Here is a 10,007-nt window from a genome sequence, read left to right as displayed (position 1 = left end):
GACTGAGCCACGATCATTTGTCTGGCTGTGGGCATGATGCAGGCCAGAGACTCTCTGTGACGCAGTGAGCCATCCATGCCCACTGCGAAGCATGGGAAGTGAGACCCGCTCAAAACCCCTCCCCTCAGGGAAGAGGAGGCTTTCTCCAACCAAGCAATGTGTACAAAAATACATATAATAGTGCAAAGTGTGCATGTAAATGTGAAAATATGCACTCTATTAGGAAAAAAAATGTTTTGCAAATATGTATACTAGGCAAAATCGCACATAAATTAGTATATTAAGAAAAGTTTGCACTGATGATGATTTTTTCATGAGAACCCTTAAAAAACCCAGACTGCAAGCTTATGTGGAAATGTGGAAAACTGAATGTAAGTTTCAAAAAATGAGAAACTTAGAGAAACCGAAATTGACATATTCATCCATCCCCAGTGACCTACCTATCTTGTTTTCATACTTCCTGCACAGAATGTGCCATGGTGAATCAAACATCTCCCCTGTGTTGAAATGTGTTCGGAGTGCATGTAGAACCTGCTCATCTCATGAGGCATGAATTGATACTCCACACATTACACATTATTCAGGAATTTCAAGCAAGCCATAAGCACTTTTCTGTTGCTTAAGGATTGGAAGTGACTCCAAAAGTGGAGCTACATAGCAATAAGGTACACAGTGGTGTGGAGGGACTCAAGTCTGCTAAGAAGCTATATCCTTTGACCAGCAAGAACTAGCCACAGATGACTGGGAAATGGATGATGGGACCAGTGGCCATGAACTTAGTTTTTTTCATGTTGAGTTTCAGACCATATTTTTCGCTCTCCTCTTTCACCCTTATTAAAAGGTTCTTTAATTCCTCCTCACTTTCTGCCATCAAGGTTGTGTCATCAGCATATCTGAGGTTGTTGATATTTCTTCCAGCAATCTTAATTCCGGCTTGGGATTCATCCAGTCCAGCCTTTCGCATGATGAATTCTGCATATAAGTTAAATAAGCAGGGAGACAATATATAGCCTTGTCGTACTCCTTTCCCAATTTTGAACCAATCAGTTATTCCATATCCAGTTCTAACTGTAGCTTCTTGTCCCACATAGAGATTTCTCAGGAGACGGATGAGGTGATCAGGCACTCCCATTTCTTTAAGAACTTGCCATAGTTTGCTGTGGTCAACACAGTCAAATGCTTTTGCGTAGTCAATGAAGCAGAAGTAGATGTTTTTTCTGGAACTCTCTAGCTTTCTCTCTAGCTTTTCTCTCTAGCTTTCTCTCTAGCAGGACCACAGAGAACTGATAATTCGCTTTTCATTGCCAGTGAGAACCACAATTGCCAAGCATTGGGAAGATTTACAAATTAATGACATTGAATATTGATATAAAAAATTGTGGCACATTGCCCTGGTAGAGAAACTCTCACAAAAGGTGATAATTGCCAGGGTACAAAGCACACAGTGAACACAGGATAAGTTCATTGCTGTATGGCTTTGCTTTATTGAACATACAGGCGTTGGTTGTCCCCGGCCTGCAGCATATGTTTGTTTGTGGTTATGGTAATAACTGTTGGTTTGGGAGGAAGTAAAGGGTAATCTGGAAGCTGTAAGTAAGATGCTTATTAATTTGAAATTGTCAACAAGCTATATTCTATATATTTAGCGATGCCTTGTTAAAATGTCCGTGTAAGTTGCCGTGTAAGTTCACCTAGGGTGGCCTTATGCTGGTTGTAATCCATTGATGCCTGAAGACCTAAGGCAAGGGAATGGTGAGCTGGGGTTTTTTTTAGATGTATCAGAGTGCAAGCATTAACATATAGAAGAAGAAGAAGAGTTTGGATTTGATATCCCGCTTTATCACTACCCGAAGGAGTCTCAAAGCGGCGAACATTCTCCTTTCCCTTCCTCCCCCACAACAAACACTCTGTGAGGTGAGTGGGGCTAAGAGACTTCAGAGAAGTGCGACTAGTCCAAGGTCACCCAGCAGCTGCATGTGGAGGAGCGGAGACGCGAACCCGGTTCCCCAGATTACAAGTCTACCGCTCTTAACCACTATACCACACTGGCTCATTATATTGTATTTTTAGACCACCCTTCATCCCAAGGGATTCCAAGGTGGTATGCAACAGTACAGCATCTCATAACACATGTAGTTAAACCATAAACACTACCATCTCAGAAGTTCAAAAACAAACAAACAATCCTGATGTGATCCAAACAGAATTTAAGTCACCCTTCCCAGAAGGGACAAGTATGCCTTTGCTTGGCAATAAAAAGATGATGAAGGGGACAAATGGGAAGGAGTTCTACAATCAGAGTGCCATGACAAAGAAGGCTACCATTTCACATTGCTTTTTGGGGAAGGGCCATAGCTCAGTTGCAATGCATCTATCTGCCTTTCATGTAAAAGCTCTTGGATTTAATCCGTGCCATCTCCAGGTAAAGTCTGGGAATGTCCCCTGCCTGAAATCCTGGAATATCACTGCCAGTCAGTGCAGACTATGAGGCCCTGTACCATGTGGGTTGCAAGGCAACACTATTTGGGTCACAGTAAAGCTTCCACAGCCACATTGGATTCCAGCTGACCAGACCAAAGGAGCATTGCATATGGGACTGGACTAAGATGCACTCATTTTATCAATGTCCACAAGTGCTGCAATGTGGCAGCAGAAAGGCATGAGCCATTTTAAAATAAAATACATATTTCTGGCCAACTACATGCTCGTTCCTTTCCGTTGCCACATTGCAGCACTGTTTTTCATTTAGTAGCTTTGCTAAGGTATATTGCTTTGTGATTTGCCATTTTAGTATTAATAATATGTATTATTAGCACTATTATCTATAAAGAAAATGTGAAAGTCTCATGTTGCAGTTTGGGAGTGAGAAGTGGGTTTTGGGTCTAGACTGAAGGCCACTCTTCTAACACAATACTGAGCTACATAGACCAATGGCCTGATTGAGCATAACATAGCTTCTCGTGTTCATTCAGGGCTGTAGTTGCTATAGGATGTGTTGAATTGTGGGGCACATGTGCTTCTGGTATTTCTTTAACTCAAAGGACACTCACCCTCTGTAAATCATGGAAGGACAGGATGCTGCACACACAAAAAGAATACAGTATGAAAACAGGCAGAGTAGAGCCTTCAGGCATGTTATGAGGAGAGTTGGCTGTTCAGCAGCAATTATTCATATAATGGTGCTCCAGGTGTGTCACTGTTTCCCTATTTGAAGTGTTGGAGGGTTATGATTCAATGATCTAAAATGGCTACCAATGATAAAGTTCTAATGCCCTGAATCAAATTTTACAGGTTCCACAATCAAATTCACTCATCATATGAAGTTCTAACAACCTAAAGGCAATCTTCATGCAGAATTGAGGCAGCTGCCCCTTGATTCCAACGAACACAGGGTGTGTTGGATACCATGCAAGTCTCTCTTTTCCTTTGCAGCCACGCCAAAATATCACTACCTTCTTTTCTTAGACATCATTTTCTGAGTCATGAGGTTGGCCTTCTCAAGCTTTGACACTACCAACATGAAAGTCGTGGTCCTTCAAAGCAAGGTAGTCTAAAAAGCACCCCTTCTTGCTTATGCTGCTTCTTTAGAAATGTTTCTACTGGATGGAATGAGGCACACCCATCTCCTTAAGGGCTGAGTTATCCAAACACACCCAGTAGATGAAACAAATCCAGATTAGGAAAAGAAGCAGCAACTCTCTGGGCAGGCCTAACCTGCTCTTCTGCTCTTTGCTTAACCTAAAGCCTATTTTATTTTTTAAAATTATTATTATTAACTGTCATGTTTCTGTATTGCCGTGTCCCCATCCTCTTATTCTAAAAATACATAAATCTCCATGTTCATGTAATGTTATGTTTGGAAGGTTAGCTGACAGTTATTGGTTGCTGTTATAGTTTTGCTTTAGTTTTCTTTGCTCCTTTTAGGTACATTCTTCAGTTTCAAAATCCATAGGGACAAGCCAGGGTGAGACAGGTGTTTAAGAAAAAGGGCAGTTCTATAATCCCTCTGGGTTAATGTTAATTTACACGGAGTTCATGTAAATGAGCTCCCTTTCCAAAAGGAACTGCATTATGCTGTAGTAGAGTGGTTCTGGATCACATAAGCCATGAACCCAGATGATGAAACTGCAGTAATGCTGTGCCTGTTTCATCATCCTTGAACTTTACCTTAAAAGAATTGTAAATCACAATACTAAGCCAATGCACTGCTGCAAAATGCAAGTTAATGCATTGCTGTTGCTACTGCTGTTATTTTAGGGGGACATTCTAAAGGAATTGTATTACCGTACTTTTAAAAGTACTGTATTACTCCTATTACAGAAGTAGCTTTTTTACATGAATGACCTAATGATGAAGCATGACCTAATGATGGGTACCAGTTTTATAGCTAACTTTCTTTCTTCCCTGAATAGGCTCATGTGCTCATTTTTTTTTATCTCAAGCACAGAGTAAACCTATGCATATTCACTTAGAAAAAAGTCCCTCAGGTAAGTGTGTATAGGATTGCAGGCTCAATCACACAGAAAAGTGAATATAAATATTATAGCTACAGGTGGGTAGCCGTGTTGGTCTGCCATAGTCGAAACAAAATAGAAAATTCTTTCCAGTAGCACCTTAGAGACCAACTGAGTTTGTTCTTGGTATGAGCTTTCGTGTGCATGCACACTTCTTCAGATACACAGTTGGTCAGTTGGTCCAAACAAACTCAGTTGGTCTCTAAGCTGCTACTGGAAAGAATTTTCTATTTTGTTATAAATATTATATTTAGCAAATGCCCTTAATAGTGATGGCTCGGTGCTTTAATTTCACCCAGCATTTGCTCCAAAGGCTCTTGAGCGGAGGTGATTAACCTGTGGCCTTCCAGATGTTGTTGGACTCCAATGTCATCTGCCCTAGCCAGAAATGCCAAGTGGTTAAGGATGATGGGAGTTGAAGTCCAGCAAAACCTGGAGGGCAAAGGTTAGCCACACATGCTCTAGAGACTCATAGAGAAAGCAAGAAAAAAGTTCCAGTGTTGAACTTGGTCAGACATTTAGACCTACTAAAGTTAGTGGTACTAGATTTGCTTTATTCCTAATATATCAGTGTTGATGGATTATTGATTGAGTTGTGTGCATCCTACCACCTTACAGACCAGCCCTGCTGGTGCTATGCAAGGGTCTTCTTTGATTGTTGCTGATCCCCCCCCTTCCCATAAGCTGCACCCCCCTGTGCTGCATTGCATGCCATTCTGTCTTTTCAGACAGACCTGCACCAGAGAGGTGGAAAAGACCCATTGCATAAGTAGAATTGTGCCTGTAGTTGTCCAAGCCCCTACATATTCATTACTATAAAATGACTGTTTATCATGGGTAAAATTATGCATGTCTTCTTGCATTTATTTTGTAGACACAAAACAGAAGGTCACAGAAAACAGATTTCTAGTGACACCCAGTTATCTCAGTTATCTAAGGCTCTCCTGGCAGAAGGCTCCAAATCAATCATTTCCTGATGTGAAGTCTTCTGGAACATGGCCCTGCAAATCACTTTCATTTAGTTTGCTCAGAATCCTAAAATCAATATTGTGGTTTTTTTCAGTCCAAAACACACACACACACACACACACACACACACACGTCAATGGTACTTGTTTAGAAATAGATATGCTTATGAGTGGAATGTCAGTGTACTGTGTATGGACTATGAAGATTTACTGGACAATAAGAAATGAAATATGATAATAAGAGCAACCAACTATTCTTTTAATGATGATAAAGACTGTCCACAAGAGATGTATTATCTATATGTATAACACCAATCCCCAGTATTCCACCAGTATAGAACAGGGGTCAGCAACCTTTTCCAGCTGTGGGCCAGTTTACTATATATATATATATATAGGAATGAACGAATTCCTATGCCCCACAAATAAGCCAGAGATGCATTTTAAATAAAAGCGCACATTCTATTCATGTAAAAACACACTGTCCGCGGGCTGGATTTAGAAGGCGATTGGGCCGCATCCGGTCCACGGGCCTTAGGTTGCCTACCCCTGCTCTAGAAGTATCACCATTCTAGTATCCTATGATGAAGAATCATAGCCCATAATATGGCTATGTAGAACCAAGAATAGGGCTATGCAGACAGGAACATATGATAATAGCTGGGATCCCCAGGAAGCAAGGAGCAAATTTGGCCTCTTTCACCAGTGTACCCCATACATTCTTCCTGTTGCAAGAAGGAAGCGCTATTTTCTCCAGTCTTAAGCACTGGGAATCGGAAATTAAGCACTGTGCCCAGGAGCGCTGAAGTAAAGGTTAAAAAACCACATCTGACAGTAGGTGATGAGTTCTCACTAGAGAGAATCTGGGGCAGGGAACTTCAGGCAAATACCTCCCATATTTCTTGTCATAATGGCAGGAATGTTGCTGTTGTTGCTAGTATCATATAAATGATAGTAAGCAAGAATCATTATCAAACAATTAGGAATTATTAGAATTCAAGGCACAAACTATGTATCATAATGATTTCAGAAAGCATTTAAATGAATAAATATGAAATCTGTGCTGAAACCAACATGCACAGGCAAGTTTGAGCTTAGGATATGGATCACTTGCAAAGAACATGTCAAAGAATGTAGTAAAATAATATACACAGAACCTCACCTTTTTTGGAGTGTCAGATACAGATGACATACATGGTACTTAGTTCTATGTAAGTCATAAGCACAGTATTTCCAGTGAATAAATTAATATTGGGAGAGAAGCTCAACCTCCTTCTCTTCTTCTTCAAACAATGAATCGAAAGAACCAGCTTATCTAGCGGGTTGTAATACAAATAAAGAATGTCTGTTCAAGATGCCTTGGATGATCAAGATTCACCTCCAGGCTGGATTACTGCAGTGTGCTGTATGTGGGGCTGCTTTGAAGACTGTTCAGGAACTTAGAATCATAGAAGACTGTTCAGCAACTTAGAATCATAGTTGAAAGAGACCCAAGGGTCATCTAGTCCAACCCCCTGCAATGCAGCAATCCCAACTAAAGCATCCATGACAGGTGGTCATCCAACTTCTGCTTTAAAACTTCCAATAAAGTCCACAACCTCCCGAGGGAGCCCATTCCACTGTCTAACAGCTCTTACTGTTAGACTTACTACTTAGTCAGAATCTCCTTTCTTGTAACTTGGAGCCATTGATTCAGGTCCTACCCTCTGGAGCAGGAGAAAACAAGCTTGCTCCATCTTCCACCTGACAGCCATTAAGATATTTTAAGATGGCCATCATCTCTTTTCTCAGTCTCCTTCTTTTCCAGGCTAAACATACCCAACTCTCTCAAGGGTTCTTCATAAGGCTTGGTTTCCTTGATCTTCCTGATTGCCCTTCTCTGCACATGTTCCAGCTTGTCAATATCCTTCCTCAATTGTGCCTAGAACTGGAAGCAGTGCTCCAGGTGTGGTCTGAGGCAGAATAGAGCGTTATTTTACTTTCCTTGATCTGGACACTATACTTCTCTTGATGCAGCCTAGGATAGCATTAGCGTTTTCTGCTGCTGTACCACACTGTTGACTCATGTTATACTTGTGGTCTATTAAGACCCTTAGATCCTTTTCACATGTGCTACTGGCAAACCAGGTGTCTCTCATCTTATATTTGTACAGATGGTTATTCCCACCTAAGTGTAGAACCTTACATTCGTCTCTATTAAATTTCATTTTGTTAGTTTTAGCCCAGTTCTCCAATCTGTTAAGGTCATATTGAATCCCAATTCTGCCTTCTGTGGCATTCACTACCCTTCCCTGTTTGGTGTCATCTGCAAATTTCATGAGCACCCCCTCAATACCTTCATTCAAGCCATTTATAAAGATGTTGAACCACCACGAGCCCCGGACAGAACCCTGCAGCACCTCACTTGTTTGCAGCACTCTTTGGATTTGGTCAGTTAAACAGCTACAAATCAACATAACAGTTATCTCATCTAGTCCAGATTTTACCAGCTCCTCTGCAATTTTATTATGGGGGACTTTGTCAAAAGTCTTACTGAAATCAAGATACACTACATCCACACCATCCCCCTGATTCACCAAGCTTGTAACTCTACCAGAAAAAGAAATGAGCTTCAACTGGCATGACTTTTTTTTTTGAGAAAACCAAGTTGGATCTTAGTAATTACAGCATCCTTTTCTAAGTGCTCACAGACTGACTGTGGAATTATCTGTTCTAGGATCTTTCCTAGTATCAATGTTAAGCTTACCAGTCGGTAGTTACCTGGGTCTTCTTTCACTCCCCTTTTGAAGATGAGGACAACATTTGCCCCTCTCCAGGCTGCAGGGACCTCACTTGTCCTCCAATAAATTCCCAAGATTATAGACAGTTCTGCTTTTGATCTTTGAAAACCATATATCACTCAGGTTGCTTGCACCATCAGTAGAGCATGAGACTGTTAATCTCAGGGTTGTGGGTTCAAACTCCATGATGCGCAAAAGATTCCTGCATTGCAGGGGGTTGGACCAGATCTCCTTATTTGTGAATGGCAAGTTAACCAAGTAATTTTCAGAGATATATGCCTTTCTTTTTCACATAACTCTTGCAAAATAAGCAAATGGGTGTGTTTTAAATGAAAAATATGTGATGGTAATTGAGCTTCTTGGTCTATCAAGTGTATTCTACATATTTTTCCAAATGACTTGGAAAATTTGCATGAAATCTGCCTTAGATGAATCACATCTCTTGCATTTATCAGTGCTAGTTGAGTAAAGCTTAGTTGGATTGTGCACCATTTGCTTATAAGATTAATTAAGTTAGGGCATGTAATTAACAGCTCAAATGATATACATTCATTCTATTCTTTACTGTCTCATACAATATCACATATTTTTCCATCACCAAATTTTGCAATTAAGTTAAAGGTTAAAGTTAAAGGTTAACTGAAAGTTAAAGTTATAGACCTACTGGACATCTGATAAATCTTGTAATTTACAAGTTTGTTTTAGCTATAATTCTTTCCTCAAAATGTAAAAAATTTGCATAACTTATTTACTTTATGTTGATGTTAAACTAACTTTTGTCCCTCTTTAGCTTCCTTGTACAACTTTAATTTTTTTTTAAAGTAGGCAAGATATGTAAGCCACAAAGAGAGTATTTAATATAAGCAAGTTATCTGTGCAAGTAATTAAGTAATATTTTTCTGTGCAAATCCCATGGGAGTGAAGAAACATCAAGTGCCATCACCCCTAGTGGGACTTGTTCTATGTTCATTCAAGGCATGTGGGGATAAGAAGCCATGTATGTAAGCTGCTCACTCTATTCCAAAAGTTTTAAAGAAAAAATGGAGGAGGGATGAAGGATGCATGCATATAAGCTTTCGGCCACCACTTAAGTACTTTTAAATGTTTTTTCCCAGGCAGATTTTTAAGGATGTGACATCAAAAATCTGCCTGGAAACAGGTTGAGGCAGACTATATTCTATCCCCTCTGAGATCTGAGAAGGACCAGACTTTAATGGGTCTGGTGGTTTACAGGTGGTTTATTCTCTAGTATTCTAATGTTAATGCTCTTGTCTAAAACTATTTGAACCATGATTGTTTTGCCAAGTGTATGTACGTATAGTAGCTTTTAATTTCAGAGCAGTCAGTCATTTTTTTTATTAAGTGTTTGTTCCTTCTCCAGTTCTTAAAGCAATTATCTGAATCTACATAATCCAACACAGGTTATAAAGGAGATATGTGCATGCTTAATAACCACTTATTATAGTGCCATACCTTTAATCAATGTGAAATTAAACAGTTTTTGTTAATTTTGGTAAATTGGTTCTATCCCCTCACAGTGTTTCATGCAATGGAGATTTTAGGGGTTCTCCTAAAATTGCAATACTGAGGAATCTGGAGTCCATGTCCAGTGTACTAAAGTAGCATTCATGGCTCATAGAAGAAGTTCACATTTAGAACCAACAACCCACCCCTATTTCTTCAGCATGAAAATCCTTTGCTTGTTTTTTTTCTTATTTTAGATATGCTTTTATATAAGATACTGC

Source organism: Lacerta agilis, chromosome 7 (genome assembly GCF_009819535.1).
Source record: "Lacerta agilis isolate rLacAgi1 chromosome 7, rLacAgi1.pri, whole genome shotgun sequence".
In the NCBI taxonomy this organism is placed as follows: Eukaryota; Metazoa; Chordata; class Lepidosauria; order Squamata; family Lacertidae; genus Lacerta; species Lacerta agilis.
Note: the sequence above shows the minus strand (reverse complement) of the source record.